Source organism: Pipra filicauda, unplaced genomic scaffold (assembly GCF_003945595.2).
Source record: "Pipra filicauda isolate LSUMZ 115617 unplaced genomic scaffold, ASM394559v2 scaffold98_size3848907_pilon, whole genome shotgun sequence".
Lineage (NCBI taxonomy): Eukaryota > Metazoa > Chordata > Aves > Passeriformes > Pipridae > Pipra > Pipra filicauda.
The window spans coordinates 1944853-1962673 of record NW_024105186.1 but is presented as its reverse complement, the minus strand read 5'-3'; the positions used below and the strand labels follow the sequence as shown (position 1 = coordinate 1962673).

Genomic DNA, 17821 nt, shown 5'->3' with positions numbered 1-17821 from the left:
TCTGTCTTCCTGGGCCAGAGAAAACAGTGCCTTGCTAGCTCCCCATACTGAGCTCGACATGTGTGGTCAGGCCCAGCCACCAAGCCCTGCCCCAAGCCGGCCTTCCACCCACAGCACAGCCCAGCCAGTCCCTGGGCAGGGCAAGCCACTGGCATCACTCCAGCAGGGCTGCCTGCGGCATCCAGGCAATGGTGAGTCCTCACTTTCCAGCTCTGAATGCACACACATTGAATGTAAACCTCAAGGACTACACACCACTAAGGAAAGCAGTCCCAGCACTAGGGATCATCTCTGGTGCATTTATGGGTTGTGCTACCAGCTGCAGGGCTGTGTCACAGGAGACTTGTTTACCTGGGCTTGGATAAGCAGAGAGATGTGCTTAACTGGGCTTCCTGCTATTTGCTGCATGTATTCCCAGGGCTGCTAACTGGTGCTAATTGCCAAAAAAGATAACAGATTTACAGAAGTAACCTCATCCTCCCAGCAATGCCTGAGCGAGCTGTGCCTGATTATGCCGGCTCAGCCCTGTCCTGCAGGCAAAGCAGCGATTCTGCAGGGCTGGCTGGGGGACCAGGGCTGGAGCCAATAATCCTGCAGCTCCCAGCTGCACCAGCCGCTGCTGGTGAGACTGGCCAGGTGAGATGTGCAGGGTGCTGTGCTCCTGGGGTACTCGCTACAGCAGCAACACATTCTCAGCCTGGGAGTACTTGCCAAGAACTCAAAAGGGAAAGGAAATAAAGACAAGCCCAGAGAAGGAATAAGTACCTGACAGTGATAATCTGCAGTAGAAATATTAGTCTTTAATGGGAAGGAGCTCCCTTATTAAGAGCCCTGCGGATTCTCCCAGAGTGTTTTGTGCCAGAGGCCAACACTTCAGGCCCCATAGGGAGGGCAGGAGAGACACCCTGGCACAGGGGCAGTGTGGGTGGGGGGGAGCAGCGCAGCCTAAATGGGAATGGGCTGCTCGCCCTGTCCTTGGGAACACCTGCCCATGGGGAGATGATACCAGAGGCCAAGGGCTGGGTCGGGTGTGGGCAATGCCCGGTGGCCTGAGCAGGATCAGGACACACTCCTGAGGGACCATTTCCAAGAGGGCTGAGCCAGGCTTTTGATGCTCCTGTGCAGCTGAGCCGGCAGATGGCAACCTCGGTCCCTCTATGGCCACTGGCTCCGGGGAGGTGCGGGACAGCGCTGGGCACCCTGGGGGGGGGCAGCCAGAGGCATCCAGTGGGTTATGGCATGGCCATCCCCATCTCCTGTGGGTGACTCACCAGCTCTCGCACCAGAGGCACGTGGGAACAGTGGCCTGAGGACAGGTGTGAGGCTGTGCCAGCCCACGCTCACACCTGAGAAGCCCTTTCTGCCCAAGCCAGCTCATAGGGAAGCAGGAAAAACAGTGTGGGCTGTGAAAGGCAGCGCCTCTCCCTCCCTTGGGCTTTAGTGAAATGAAACAGGGAGACTTTTCCAGCTCTAGCCCCAGCTACACAGATTCATGCATGGGCAAAGGTTGGCCATGGAGTCCCTGCCCGTTCCTTGAAATGTGGCCTCTATGGAGTGAGATGCAAACCCATTTTTAAGGACAAAGCAATAAAAAACTGTGAACAAAATCTCCTCTTTGGCACAGATACAATGGGCTCATCACATGTCCCAGAGACAAAACCTGCGAGTGCTCAAGCAGCTCCTGCCATTCCTGTTCCTGTTGAGCACTGGAGTGTGAAGCTTCATCTCTTACCTTCAGCGACACTTTGGGCTGGATGCAGTTGCCACCTGATTATTAAGTTCTGCATTTTGTTTTACCACTCTGGGGCTTGGGCTTTTACAATTTCCTGGAGATATCCTTGTTCTGATGTTGTAGGTAGCACTGAATGGAAGCTCATACCTAAGCATGCTCCTGCCAGGGATGTTTTTTCTCTTAAAGTAAAACTGACAGCCCATATTATCCACTTTACTCTGCAAAATCCCATCCTGGGGAGCACCCAGGAGCTTTGCATCCATGACAGGGTGTGGAGGATGTGACTGTAGATATTCAGAACTGAAAAAGTACTCTTGCTCTCTCACCCAAAGGCAGGGGCAGGCTTTGGGAGACACGTCTGCAGTTCGGGCTTTCAAGGAGCAGGTAACACAGATAAGGCTAGACACTGCCCTGTACCTGGGGGGAAAAGAAACCCCAGGATCTGATGGGTTTGTTCGTATCAGTGCTCTGAGAAGGCTGCAATGCCCTGTGGGCTGATGCCAAAACACTCTGCACAGACAGAGGATCCTTCTCATCTCTGGATCACTGTGGGGTCATAGAACTTCTCTCCACACATTGCAGCAGTCCTGCAAGCTTGAAAGGGAAGAACAGTGTGGGGCTACTCCATAGTAACTCCTAGCCAGATTTGTTCTAAACATCAGGAGTTAGTCCCCAGGGAGAGGAAAGCAGCTTCCAGAAGGCACAAGTCATAGCTGGCTAATCCAGAGCATGTGAGAACCTGCCAGGGTCAGAGGAAACAGGCTGGGGACAGCGAAGGAGCTGGCACCTGTGCCTGGAGTTAAGCCACGTCATCTCCCAGCAGAGCAATGGAGTCTGTGGCTCAGGACATGAGGAGGTAGACAAGATCTGCATCAAACAGCTTAATGTGGTGGTCTCATTGCACCTAAAAGGAAAATCTTATTCCCAAGAGGAGCTCACCCCGCATAGGATGTTGGTGACTCAGTAGGATGAGCCAGGGTTAGGACAGCCCACAAAGCTGGCAAGGCTTCAGGTGCCGAGGAGGAGGAGGAGGGCACAGCAAAGCTGCTGCCTTTCTGCCCTCCCCATGTGGCTTTTTAGTTGCACTTTTAGCTCACCTTCTCATCAGGTCTTCAACTCAGCAAGCACTATGCTGTGGCTTGGAGAAAAGCAATGGATGCTGAGGCTAGTGGGAGTAGAGGCTGGCAGCAGCCTGGATCCACACCAGTGCCTGGTGCTGATGTTACTGGGAGCTGTGCTAAAGCCCTGCTAACTTGTCGGCAGGTCAAATGACAAGAGGTTTTGGTTTTGGTTTTTTTTTTTTCCTTTTTCTTGAAACAGCCTAGCTTGGAGTCTGGCTCAGTACAGCTGGCAGACAGGAGTGCAAAGAAAAATATTTCATGGCTAAAAAAATGGAGACAGAAAGACTGGTCCATCTGAACACGCACTGAATGAATCCCATGTGAAATGCATTCTAACACCATCGCTACAGTTTCCTCTGGATTAGCTGAGCTATCCTTGGCTCCTGGCTCCATAAAATCTCATAAACAATTTGATCTGAACTTTTGCCCTTTCTGTGCTGATGTGAAGTTTCCTCTGCCATCCCACAGACAGGGCTAGAGGTCAGCAGGTGGCTGTCCCTCCCATAGGTGCCTGCAGATCCCAGCTGTCCTGTTCACCCAGGCTGCAGGAGGGAGCGTTTCCAAATCTGTTCAGTGCATCATTTAACATGTGCACATGCGAGAGGGAGGAGAGGGAGTGATGGGATGGCTTATGAGCTCTGTAACATGTACATCTCCTGTTGGATCTTTCAATACTCTGATTTTTCTTATGAGTTATGTGGGTGAAATTCATAATCTGCCTTATGCAAGAGGTTAACCTGAGTGTATGGTTTACACTCAGAGATGAGTTTCAAACATGACCAAGGCATACCAGTCCCTAAACCTCATCAACTGCTGGGGAGATTTCAGGTTCCTGAGGTGCTCTTAAATGCAGGCCTTGGTGCTTTTCAAAGTATCCTAAATGATGGTCACAGCTACTGTAAGCAAAAAGCCACCTATAAAACCATCCAGCTGAAGAGGACTGATGTAATTTCAATGGCAGCCCCAAACCCAAGCTACTGGGCTGTAACTCCTCTCAGACAGCTCCTGCCAGAGCCAAACATCCATGGGACATGGGAAGAGGAGCTACACACTCAGATCCTGGAATTGCTTTAGTAGCAGCATTACCATTTGCTCTGTAAAAGGTTAGGCAGACACTTCCCAGTCTCTTGATAGCAACCTTGAAAAAATATCGACACCCTTAGCAAGTTGGTTGGTTGATGGCAAATAAAATACTGGTTTCTCGTGCCAAATCTCTGCAGAGCGAAGCAGGGCAAGTAAAATGTCTATTTGGCTGCTTGTCTCCATGGCAATACAGCCAGGCTGTACAGCAGCCATCGAAGTGCCCACTCTCCCTGATTAACTTGACAAACGACATTAGCTAAGCAGGGAAAGGGAAAGACAAGGAGTACTTTGTTTGCAATCCAGTAAGTGCAGGAAGGAGGCAGGCAGCTTAAAGAGAAATGTCACTAAAACATCTGCTGTTCCACCAGTGTAACAGACCCACAGGCTTCAGAGCCAACAGCAGTGAGGTGGGGCTGGACACATGAGCACAGCTCTTCCCCCATGCTGCCTTCTTCACTTCCATCCCCTCTGCAAGATGTAACTGATGGGTGCATGCAGGTGTTGGAAGAGTTATCACAGCTGAGGTATGAGAGACAAACCCAAAACACCATGCAGCTCTCCTATGGCAGGGTCTTTTGCTTTTGACAGGCTGAAGAAGTTGGTCTTTTCATCATGTGTAGCTCATTGTGGAAACCTGCTCCCAAAGGGACAGAGCTGAACTGTTCTGATCTGGACTCTGAGCTCCCCTTGGTCCCTCTGGCTGGCTGAGCTGCCACCAGGTAAACCCCAGTATCTTTCCAGCAGCTCAGACGAGCCAAATGTAACCACCCATTTCTGTAAAGGTTACCAAACTTCTTTCTCCTAACCCATCACAAAATCCCATCTGCTCCTCTCCATCTTGCCTCTCCCTCACAGCACGTGCTCCCTCCTGCACAGGAGGAGAAAAAAGCACGGGGAAAAAAGCTTTTGCTGTTCAAACTCCTTCCCATCTATGGATAGATTTACCATCCCAGCTCAGCATGGGTTTGTGCTTCAACCTGCAGTCAAGACTTCTAGTTTCTTAATCCATATCTATGTGCCTGCCTCAGGTGTCCAGCTCCATCCTGGGTCTCCAAACAGGGTTGGGACAGTATAGCTTTGAAAGCATCACACTTGGTTTGTGTTTGAACCAAACAGAGCCACTGGAGGCAGCCCTGATGTGTTTGTGTGTGTCTGAGAGGGATCTAAAGACACTGATGGATATATATCCTCTTGCTAAGGGCAGTACACTGCTGAGAGCCTTTGCTGGCTTGGAGGGGATTATAGTTACAGCACACTCTCATAATAAACAGGAGATCTACAGCCACCTCCTGGGAATGGGACTCTAAATCCTGCTGCATTTGCCCAGAGAAAAGTCACCTTCCACAAAAGGGCTGCAAACAGTCCTGTGCACATCCAACAGCAGCAGCAGCTGAAGGAAAGTGGTAAAGAAACAGCACCACAGTTCAACCAACAAACCCTCTCCAGGGTGTTAAGTCCAAAGACGCTGGATGTGGTACGACTTTTTCTTCTTTTCTTTAAATCATGTTCGTTTATTTTTGATTACAGCTCTTCCATGAAGCAAAGGAACTCGAGAGGTTTCTATAAAAGCTCTTCTAAAAGCAACATTACCTAATCCCGCATCTCCTGAGAGCGCAGCCAATGACAGAATCATGCTCTTTGGCGAGTAGCTGGACCAGCACTTGCAATGGCTCTTTTCCATGCAAAATTCTGCAAGAACAGTGTACTGCCTTCCTGGTGACACTCTGCCTAACCTACAAACAGGAGCATCTTCAGCCATCCACTCTGGAGCAGCACTGCTGCTTGAAGAGTTCTGAAAATCAAATCCCATTATCCAAAAAAACTGGATTGCAGTGTTACACACGAGGCTTGCAATGTTGGTGTGGAGCTCATGTTGCCAATGACAGTTGCCAAAAGACCAAAAGACCTACTTTTTTTCTGAAAGAAAAAGTAGTAAAAGGCAAGAACGCTGGCGGTTCCTGGCTTGATGAAAGTCATTTGTGCTCCTCTCGCAACTAGCAGTAGCCTTGTACAAAGCATAGCTGAATAATGGAATTACTCCACTTTCTGAGATTGCTCAATTAGCTCTTGGTTAAAACTGCTAACACTGAAACTTGATGAGAATAGCAGCTCTGAGGCAGTTTTAGATTCATTTCTTACTAAGCAAGAATGGCTTTTCCCTCTAATGAACTCCCTTTCTGGGGTATAAAGAATGCCCTTTTCATTTGTTATGGTGCCTTCCCAGTAATAGATGACTACAACACAAATGCATGGGAGGGTTCTCTGAATACAAATGTCACTTACAGACCACACTCACACCTTTGAGGCTGGAAATGCCATGAGACCACTCTCTTTGCTTTACCCAAATTATCTGCGGTACGGTGGAAAACGATTTTAAGCTCTCAGTATTGAAGCTGGCTCCTGAAGGCATTTGGCATGATTAGGAATTAATTGCCTAAAGCCTGATGTACTGGTTTGCACACAGGGATTTAGACCACTAGAAAAACCTCAGCCTGAGTTCCTCTGAAATTATCGACGCCACTGTGCAGCCCCGTTACATGAAAGTGCTGCCCTGATCCGGCAGCACGATGTCAGGGCAGACGTCAGGGCGCTGGACGGCACAAGTGGCCCCAGAGCCTTCAGCACTTCTTGGCTCTCGGCTGTGTGGGTGAAAAATGCACCCTGCCTGGCCTGGAGCTCCTCACCCTCATCTGTGGTTTGTATGGAAGTCAACACCTGCCTGCCCTACCACCCTCCATCCCATCTTGATCAAAATGGCAATGGAAACACCACTGGACTGAAGAGTGAGTGTTGCAGAGGACACAGGCTCTGCGGGCTATGTCTCTTCATTAAATGTTAATATATCTGCAGTCTGCTCCTTTTCATGCAAATTGGCAACAACCTTCAGACTCCTGGCATGACACTGAAGTGCCCCTTTGTGCCAAAACAGCACCTTCAGCTGCTGTGGGCCAGGGATGAAAGTTTAGACCTGCACCCATGTGCCGGGCCACACAGGACATGGAGGCACAACTTCAGCAGGCTCCCTGAGTCCCAGCTCCAGCATTCTCCACAATTTTCTCAGGACTATCACATTTTTGAGCCCAGGGCAGAGGACCTTGGGATGGGGAAGACACCTCACAACCAGCCAGACTGGCAGTCCACATTCCTGAGACGTGCAGTCTGATATACCACTGGCTCTGAAAGCACAGCTTATGACAAGACACATAATATTAATGTCATCCAGAGTCTGGCTAAGAGAGGAATGGAAAGAATTCCTGAATGAATGCAGACAGCCCCTCTGCTGACGGGAAAGTCTCCGGCCCCACACATCAGGCCAGCACTGCCTGTTATCAGGCTGCATTTCCCACTGAAAGGAGGAAGCTGGAATGAAAGGCACTTTTCCTCACCATTAAAAGTTTATACAAGTGATTTATGGGTCAGAAAAATTAGAAGCTCGTCGCTGAGTGCTCCATACAGCAGCGTGTGCTACGTGGCTGCTGACCAGAAATGCCAAGACCCATTAGGTGGAAGCAAAGGGCAGCACGATGCAAAGTTAAAGATGCTTTTTGCCGATTTAATTAATTAGCCAGGTCTTTTCTCCATCCCCTGCAGCCTTCATTAATGTAACATTGAAGTGAAGAAATATTAACAATTCAGACAACACATTAATATTAACACAACACCTGCAAAATGCAAATGTAAGTCCATTAGGTAAACATGATCTTAAGCCATCGAGGCAGAAATAACATTCTGACATTTCGTAGCACAAGTATCCTGCAGAGATACTGTCCATCACTTATGCTCCATTATAAAGCCATGGCCCCTGGTATGTGGGGGGCTCCTCATCTGTTACTAGTCCCTGAAAGGATGAGAAAAACTTACATTTCCATTAAGACATTTGCCTGTTCCATATGCAAAGTGTCTTACTAAAGCCATGTCATGAACCAGAAAGATCAAAAGCGATTTTTAAAAGGATTTTATCTCTGTGCTGGCAGGGATAGAGATAAAACCTGAACCTGATAGCTTGTAAATATTAACCTACACTTGGGATCGCTCCAAAACATGAGCTTTCTATTACAGTGGTTCCATCTGAGATAAGTTTTCATTAAGGGAGAAACAAACAGTTAATCACCCGGAGAACTGATAGTGCCGTAGGGAGTCAGAGACTGCTAGAACCAGCCTTCCTTTTCCACATTCCCCATCAGCTAATGCTCTCCCAGACATTCCTGCTGAGGAGACATTCACACCCTGTGTGTGTTTCTCCTTTCAGCCTTTGGATGTTTTTTTCCAGTTTACCTGGCATTAAAGAGTTGATTATTTCCAAAGCAGGAGACAATCTGATGGACAAGGGGGAAATAAAGAATAATGGATGAACATCCCAGACTAGAAGCATATTCTGAGATGGTCAATGACTGGGAGAGCATCCATCTACCAACCAGGATGTGACCCAGGGACAAACAAGCAGGGGCCTGCAGAAGCTCATGAAGAGATGAACAACAAAAGATAATTCAAAAAATTTAAAATACCAAAACCATGGAAAGTAATCTAAATAATCTGGCATCCAAAGGCACTGGTGGTACAACAACTCAACATGTACTTCCTTATGTTCATGAAGTGCAAGTCAAGCAGTTACTTGCTAAGTAATATCCTCTTTTGCTGCAAGTCTCTGGTCCAAGCAATGCAGGATAACCGAAGTTTGGATCAGATTGGCCTTTTCCAGTTGAGTTCTAGCAATCTCCAAGGTCAACTTTCTTACAGCCCCTCTGGGTGCCTGTTCCAGTTCTTAACCACACTCACAAGTGTTGTTTGGGCTTTATAGGAAGAGACCTCCAGGAGAAGCAATCACCCAGACTGGCCAGCCTTCAGCAAGGGCCTTGCTAGAGGAGGAATACTCAGGAGAAGTTGGCTACGGATCAAGGGAATTAGAATGACCACTGGGACCAGTGGTTCTGAGAAGATCCATATCAGAAAAACACACTCAGCTTAACGAGGTCCCCAGCAGACAACACCTAAAGGCAGCTGCTCCCTGGTTGTGGGATGCTCTGCTGGGGGTGCTGCTTTCCAGGCAAGGCCACAGAGCAGGGCTCCCAGCACTGCCCTGGTTCAGCCTCAGATTTGCAGTTGTAGCACTGAGTGTGGGCAGGTTAAGGGGAACAGTTGTATCAATACTGAGTGAGGGATCCAGCTGGCTCCGGCTGTATTATTCTTGGTCTGAAACAATTGCAAAGCACAACACATGAACCTTCTGGTTACCAGGACTTTCAAAGACATGGAAACCCTTAGGGGAGGGGAGCAAGGTATGGGGGACACTGACAGCAGATCGGGGTTAAAACAACCAATAGAAGTTGGCAGGGAGATGAAAGGGAAACGGGCGACACAGAATTTGGGGGTGATGTTTTCTAAATATCCTACTGAAATACTCTGGATAACTTCTGTTTTCAAGCAGCCTCTTGGCAGATTAAAACGTCCCAGAAGGTTTTATATCCAGCTCCTACAATCTTAAACTAAATATTAGGTGAGAAAAACATGCTGCTAAAGGAAAGTCAGACATAGCCATGAGTGAAAAACAATGATCAGGAGAATGAACATATTGGGTTTGTTGAATATACAATCAGCATCAGTTTTCTTGCCCAAAAAATAAAGCCAGGGGAATAAAATGCAGAGATGAGCAGAATGGAAAAGCTGTAGGAAATTTAGGCAATCTCCCCCCCGCCCCATCTTTCCCAGGCAGGACTCTCACCCTGCCTGGCCTCAGCAGATAGGTTTGGAGCTTCGCCGGGAATTCCTGACAGAGCCTTACCCCCTCTGCAGCAGGACAGGCTCAAGGTACAATGGGGTCTTTTCCATCTGTAACTTCTCTCTCTTGACTTTTATGTGCATTGATTCAAAAGCTATTTGATTTACTGATGCAGGGGCTGTGAAGAGTCTGGCTTGGTCTAAGGACAGCCTGAGGTTAAAGGCAGCAATGCAATTTCACCACCACGTCCATTACAAGAAAACGTTCAGATCTGGATTTACAGTCATGTTGCAGTGAGCCCACACATCATGGCAGGCTGAAATCACCCTCATTTACACAACAGGATTGAGGAAAAACTGCCAAACATCCTCCTGGAGCTGGGCACGCAATGGGAAAAGCCAAGCAGCATGGATGGGAGTGGGTGCTGAACGGCACCTCGCTGCCAGAGAGGAGGATGTGCAGCCCTGGTGACAGAGGGTTGTTTGTCTCCAGTTGGAGCTACTTACAGCCAGATGGCAGATGAGGATAGATAAGGCAGTTTCAGTGAGACCATAACAGGTAAGGATGGGTGGCATCATCTAAGCAAGAAAGAATCATATCCTTAAAGTCCAGAGATGGATATGACAACTCTCCGGAGCTGGATTAGTAGAAAAGGACTTTGTTTCACAACACGGTCCCTCTACTGAAATCACATGAAAGTGAGAACAAGCTCTGTTGATACTGAGGTCTGCAAAACCTCACACACTGCTGGGTGAAGTTAGCAAATGTCTCTGTCCCTGGATCTCAATTCCAGTGAATAATCTGGTTACTCTTGCTAATTCCTCCACTGATTTTTATGGATCCCTCAGCTGCATTTAAGAGCAGAGAAACCAAAGATAAATCCACAATGATACCCTGAATTGCTCCTTTTTCACTAGATCAGGGCAAGTTTGGTTAAAATAAAGACCCAGGTGTGATGAAAAAGAATTCTTGCTATGTTACCTTCCAGGCTCTGCAACCAGAGTTCAGCAGCACAGACCAACCTCCTGAAAAAATATACCATCACCAAAAAGCAGACATACAGATCTGTCAGCACATTTGTGCTGCTGAAACCAACCAGTCTAAGCACTGGATTGTGATAAGATTTGCAACACTGTCATCTTGCAAAGCCTTGGCAGTGCCTTTTAATCCTTGAAAAGGAGCACTTCAGCCATCAGTTCTTGCCTTTATATATTAATGTTGCAAAGCCAAAACAACAACCTCTCTTGGAGCACGGGGCATATCCTAAGATGCCCTGGAGTTTTCTTGTCCTACAGACATTGAGTAGTAATCTCCAAATGACAAAACAGAAATAAAATCATATATCCTCATGCTTTGGTGAGCCTCCAGTCCAGGCCTGACAGATACCTGGCTCTGGGTGCTGCATCTCTCAGATTACTTAACCCTTGAATGAACAGGGAAGATGTACATTTAGAAGAAGAAAGCCCAGTTTTATCCCTTTCCCCCTTCAAATCCACTTTAAAGCTCTTTCAGTGAACCCTGCTAACTCTTGTGCAAAGATCCTTTTCCCCCTTTAAGGCAGGTGTACCCTGCCTGCAGATCTGGTACTGTGTAAACCAACCTACAATCAAAAAACCTGCAAATTCTCTCAGTGACCTCAGGCTCAGAATCAGGTATTGATCTGCTGGTTCTTCCTGTTCCTTCCCTCATCATTTCCTGCAACTGGAAGGATAGAGGAAACACTGCCTGTGCTCCTGATTCCTTAATCGGTCACCCCAAAGCCCTGAAATATCTCTTGAATGCCCTCGGACTTCTTGTTGAAAATACATCGCTGCCTACCTGAAAAATCCATAATGGATAATATCCGAGGGCTGTACCAGGGTGGAAAGTTTTCTCTTCACATCTTTAACCTGGGCCCCAGGGAGGCAGCAGACTTCCCTAAGGAGTGGGTCTGGTCTGCATATTGGGCCTTCAGCTCTCTACCAAGGGTTGTTCAATAACATCGAGTAAAAGCTTTGGGAGCTTCCTCCAACTGATCAACCTGTTAAATCCAGACAGCTGAGGAAGACAGTGAAGGAGGACAGATGCCCTTTCCTGACCCAAGAGGGGACAAACCCACCTAGAACCACTGCCTGCAGCAGCAAGGCGACTGTGCCAAGAGGTGTTAAGAGAAAGGGGGCACACACTAGTTAAAACAGACAATCCAAGTACCTGGGAAAGGGCAGGGATTACAAGAACCTGCTAACCCACCACAGGGGATATAAAAGCTTCTGTTACTGCCCACATTTCATGTGCTCACATGTGCTGTCTGGACATGACAGACACCAGAAGCTTCTGTGAACGCTTGTGGAAGTGTGTCCCTCTGTAGCAGGAGAGGTACCAACCCCATTTCAGCCTGAGCTTGCTCCACAACACACAGAGATAGATTCCACACAGAAAGGAAACAGTCTGAGAGTGATGCATGGATGGGCTGAATGTGAAAGCATGGGAAATACAGCTTTTGGTACGTGCAACCCAGGCACATTATACCCTCTTTGAAACTCACTCTCCCATTGTTATTTAACATCCTGCAAGTTTCAGCCAGAGACGCAGTCTCCCATCCGCGCCCCAAACTGGCCTGGGTATGGCTGGGAAGAAGAAAGGGAGCTTGAAATGAACTGTGGAAAGATTTAAGTGCTCTAACTGCTGCTTTCCAATACAATTTTCCACTTGGGGCAGGGGAAGGGAAGGAGGAAAGCCTGACAGTAGTTTAGAGCCAGTCACAATTGTGACAGGTTTTTCTTTTCCATTTCCAACCAGCTCACAGGCAGAAGGAGCACTTTAACTTCCATTAATTATCACAGCCTTATTTCAGCCTAGGGTTTCAGAGCAGCAGTGGCAAATTCTTAGGACCTGCTAGGAGCAGGTCCTGCCTCAAATTGTGTGCTACTCTGCTCAGTACAGTAAAACTCTGTCATTCAAGAAACCAAGAGCTACTGCAACTCTCCCTAGAGTACCTTAGTTTGCAGCCAAGGGCATCTCCCATAGGCAGCGTCAGTACTGTCAAAGAAGAGGATCACACAAACAAATTCTTGCACTCCAGACTCTGAGAACAGGTTAACAGCCATTTAACAGATGGATCTGTTGCATTCCCAAACTGCACACACAGAAAAAAAAGGAGCTTAACAGAGGAACACATCACTTCTGTCTCCTCCCTGACTATCAGAGACTTCCGTTGTAACTCTACCACCACGTGAAACTTATTGCATTTATCAGTACCGATTACTGGATATGCAGCTTCAAAGTGTGTACATGGTGCTTAGGGAGATGCAGACAGCTTGAACACACAGCCCTCACACAGCTGGGGCAACACTATTATGAAATATTGTTATGTGGTTTCTCCCACTTCTTGGCTTCATCACAAACTATCAATGAATACTATAAAAAATAGCTGCAACTGACGTGCCTGTGCAGGGATAAGATGCCCTAGCTCAGCATTTCAGCCCACGCTGCCCCATGTCCCTTCCTGCTTCTCTGCCAACAGGACTGATCCATTCTCTGCTGATCTCCTCTGCTGAGACCCAGACCCAGTCCCTGCTCCCACCCACTCCCCGTGCCCAGCTTCATGCTCAATGATGACATGATTTGTCACTCTCCCTTCCCCAGTTGATACTAGACCTTTGCAGAGCTGCCCCCTCTGACACTCACAGCTCGCAAACCACTCACAGGTATTTTTAGGATTACCCTTTGGCACTGAGTAATGAAAGGAGGGAGATGCTGCTGCTGCATGCAGCCAGACCTCTTCCCAGTCACCCTACAGTCACCCCAGGAGATCCTGGTGAGCAGCTGTCTTGCGGTTCAGGTGCTTTGTCGTTCTGAGTGGAAAACAAGCCCAGCCACAAACAAGGTATTCATTTCCCTGCCTGCACACCTGGAAGAGCTGATGGCTCCAGCTGTGGCAAATTTTCCAGTACAGAGCAGGTAAGAAGCAAGGCAGTGTGTGTCCGTGCCCTAAAGGAGGAAGGAGGACTGACTATAAGTTCAAATTTAGACTGATTGGGATATATTGTGCCAGGATGCCAAGGTTCACACAGCAGCTCCACATTCAGCTCTGAGTCACACAGGAAGCAGCCTGGGGAGTAATTACTGGTATACAAATGCTCTTGAGCTGCAACAAAAGGAAGGCAAGGAGTTTCCCATCAACACTCCTTGAAGTCTTTATCTCACCCACTAAGGCTAAGGAGGATAATTCCTTCTGCTTAGACAAGTGAAGGCTCGGCAGAGCATCTGCTGGGGGGCCAGAGATGCTGGAGGGGAAGTGACCAGTGACGTGAATCAGGGGTGAGCAGCAGCCACAGCAGCACAGCAGGTTCATCCTGACAGCATCATCCCACTCCCATGCCAGCACTTGTGACTGCAGGAACTACGCTGCATTAGGAACAAGCTGTTCCTCTAATTTAGTCCTCCTGACTCCTCTGTTAAAGATTTTCCTGAAACTATTTGGGGCTTTGACTATCCAAATGCACTTTTATATCTGACTTCAGACCTCTAGCTGCCACTGCACTATGCCCTGCAGCCCAGCCTGGGCTACAGAGAGCCACGGGGCAGGAGGAAATTCTGAACCACAGCCTGATCCCAAAACCAGGTCTGCAGCTCCCCACACTTTAATCCTTCCCCCTGCATCCTCACACACATAAGCTTTTTATTCTAGCAACCACAGACACTCTAGGACTGAAGGGGAAAAACATAACAGCAATGCACGCCCAGTTGTTCATTTTGTATGTGCCGACAGTCTCGCTTTAATTCTACTTTCCACGTCTAAGGTGTTAATGGGAACCTTGATGCATTTCAGAGGGAACATGCACAGATAGAAGACAGATGAACAAGTCTAAAACCCTGCTTCCAAATTTCATATCAAGTGCTAGATTTGTTTATATCCATATGATACAATCTCCATAAAAGCAATCAACCACCACCGAAAGGAGATGTTTCAATATCTGCACAGCCTTCACAAAGACTAGGCATTAGGTTTTCTTTTATGATGCAGAATAATATAATGGATTCCTTCCACAAGTTCCCAAATGTTGTTATTAAGTATTGCTTCTCTAATAAAATATGCTGCAACATACAGCAGTACATGATGTGGCATTGACACGAGTCTTTTCTCTATATAGGACTTTCTGGCTTTTAAACAAATCTGTCTCTTCTATACACTACAGAAGCACAAGATGAGTAATTATGTTCTCTGCTTAATAATGTTTTTGCACTGGCCAATTTAACAGCTAATCTCCACAAACCTCTGAGATAGTCCCCCAGCAGCTACATTTGCATGTTGTAATCAAGTCTTGCTATTAAATCACACTTTGCAACAATAGCTGAGCTGTCAACCACAAGCAATGGCTCTTGCACTGGCACCATGCAGGCAAAAACCCTCGATAAACATGCACAAAGCCACACTGCTCTGCCAGTTAAGAGAGCATCCCTTTGCCATTTTGGGAGCTTGGGAATGGCTACACCCACCACAGATTTCAGGACAAACATCCTTTGTCTCACTCTGCTTTCTGGAGCCGTCAGTCAGTTTGCAGGTTGTTTTCTCCAGGCCTGTCTGCTGCTCTCTGCAGCGATGCAAAGCCAAACTGGTTTGGCTGTGGTGCTCTGTTGTACTTCTCAGTCTTTCTATGGCACCCTTAAAAAACTGAGCACTCCAGGTGTAAGAGAGAGAACTCCTTGTTGCAAAGGTCCTGTCTTGGCTGCGTGGGCAGAACAGCTTGTGGAGCCAAGCTGAGATCAGAGCACTGCACCCCTCAGGATTAACCACTCTCCTTGAAAATCTTTGCTGTCCTTGTTGCTCACAGTGCAGCATGGAGATGTGGCTGAGAGAGAGGGCAGGCCAGCATCCTTTCAGTTAAGTGTCCCTCTAAGTGTCATCCTATTTTGGCTGTGGAGCCCCAGAATGGCAGGTGTGACACAGCGTGAAGCAGATGTTTGATCTTCCTCTGCTGGCTTCAATCAAGGACTGATCCCCTGCTTCTCACTTCCCATTTGCCCTCCCAAAAAAACTCATCCCCAAAGAGACTCGCATAAAATCCAGCTTAGCTTGACACCATACTCCTGCTCCTGTAAATTCACTGGAGTAACATGTCCCTTCTCCTCTGCTCTCCCACAATCTCAGTTTTCACTCAGTGGCGATAGGGACTGTGAATACCTGAGCAATCCAAGTGCATCTGTCAAATAACCACACCGAGAGGCAATTCCTATGAATTCCCTGCAGCAAACATCACTGCACCAGTCCAGACCATTACTGTTGCCGAACACTCTTGTTCTGAACCAGATTCTGACTCTCTGCAAAACACTGTAAATGTGCAATAAATAGCAGAGCCCTTTTGAATCCTGCCTTTTGCAGTAGCCACACCAGAGGTAGAGTTTCAACGCAGCGATGTGGATCAGCCGCAGCCCGGCCGCATCAACGATGTCTCTGTCCTAATGATTCTTCCTACGCATTAGCACAACATTTATTTCTACCTTGCCCTGTGCTTCCCATTTATCCAGAAATCTGACAAGGTCTCCTTCCTTTTAACATGGAAACAGAGGGAAAGGAGAATTTCTTGCTGGAATTGGCTCACTCTGAGAAAGTAGACAGATCAATCTAGATTTAATGTGTCTCACTAATTGTTGGGGGCTGGAACTGACCCGCAGTTGGCCTGGCTCCGAGTGAGCGTGTGAGCACGGGCAGCCAGCTCCCAGCCTCTCCTGCTTTATGCTGCAAACAAGTCACACCAGACCCCTCTGCCTCTGGTGGACCCCCTCTGCTCCTCTGTTACCTGGACACTTGTGCCAGGCAAGTGGTACCACACCAGACAGAGCCTGTCTGGCAGCAAGACTGCAAATGAGCACTGAGCTTAAATAAAGCATGAAGAACTCATTAATGATGACTTCTCCAACAGGTGCTCTGTTTTACTGCTGCAGAGCTGCCCCCTCACCACTTTAAGTCCTATGTAACCACCCAGTACCCAGAGGTACTTCCAGAGGGGCCAAGCCAATGTGGTCTTTCTTGAAAGCCCAGACAACTGCACGTGTAGCTGCTCACTAACCTGATTATGCTGAGATGAGTAGAGTTTGCATGAACTCTTTTACTACATCAGGCTGTTTGGCCTGGACTGTCTCAGCAAAATGAGATTATGCCAGAGATACAACACATACAAGAGCTCTGCCAGGGTTGGCTTTCACCACAGGCATGGTGCAATGAGCAGTCGGGATGTTGGTTGTTGGTCTCTGCTCAGCTCAGTGGAGATGGGAAGAAATATCTACGGGCACCCCAGAAGGAGACAAAAGCTCTGCTGAACAAGGCAGGAGTGAGGAGTGATCTGATCAGCAAGAGATGCTCAGGAACAGTTAATCACCACAGTGTTCAAATGTCAAAGTTGTCAGAGCAGCAGGAGGGCAGGGAGCAAAGAGAGAAGGAGGAGAAGCTGGGGATACTGTGTTGCTCAGCTCACAAGGCCAGTGCCCAGAGTGGCATGGCCCTGCAGAAGCAGAAAGGCCAGACAAGGCCAGAAAGGCCAGACAAGACCCAGGCTAAAACCCAGGCTGAGCTCTGCACCTGCCTCTACCAACCAAATGCTGTGTGCAGATAATCATACCCAAAGCAACAGAGCTTTGCTGTAACTGAGAGTTGAGTTGCAACAGCAAGTTTGCTTTTCTCTACTCCCTTCTGTTTGATGATGGCAAAGTGCTTTATAAATGCTAATTAAAAAGTCACTGAGGATTCTTTCTCTTTTCTGCTCTGCAGATGGTGGTGGAGCAGAGAGCATGCAAGGGACAGCCTCTGAGTCAGGAGCTGCCCCTGGACATCCTGCCCCACGTCTGGTGAGCTGGTGAGGCGTCCAGTGGGATCACCAGAGAACAGAACATTTCCAGAGGCAGAAAAATCTTGCAGAACACCTTGGCCAATAATGACGCTGCTCATTTAAGGGTGCTGCATTTCAGATGAGACAGGTGAAGGACACAAAATTTAAGATGTTCAAAGCTGATCCGAGAAATTTAGAAACATCTCCCATTAAAATTAATGGAAACATTAATGCAAAGTACACTCAGATCCTCAAGCAGGTTCTTTCCAAGCAAGATCTTTCCATTAACTTGAAAGGAAGTTGTGCCCAAATCCTCTTACATTGCTGGGAACGGCTCAGATAATACAGGGAAAGTCAGGTTACA

The 17821-nt window shown here is 47.8% G+C and overlaps 1 protein-coding gene across 3 annotated transcripts in view; it reads right to left on the bottom strand.

Annotated features, from left to right (window-relative positions):
- Window positions 1-17821, bottom strand: part of DIS3L2 (DIS3 like 3'-5' exoribonuclease 2) — a 183835-nt gene that overhangs the window by 11110 nt on the left and 154904 nt on the right. The gene's annotated exons all lie outside the window — the stretch shown is intronic.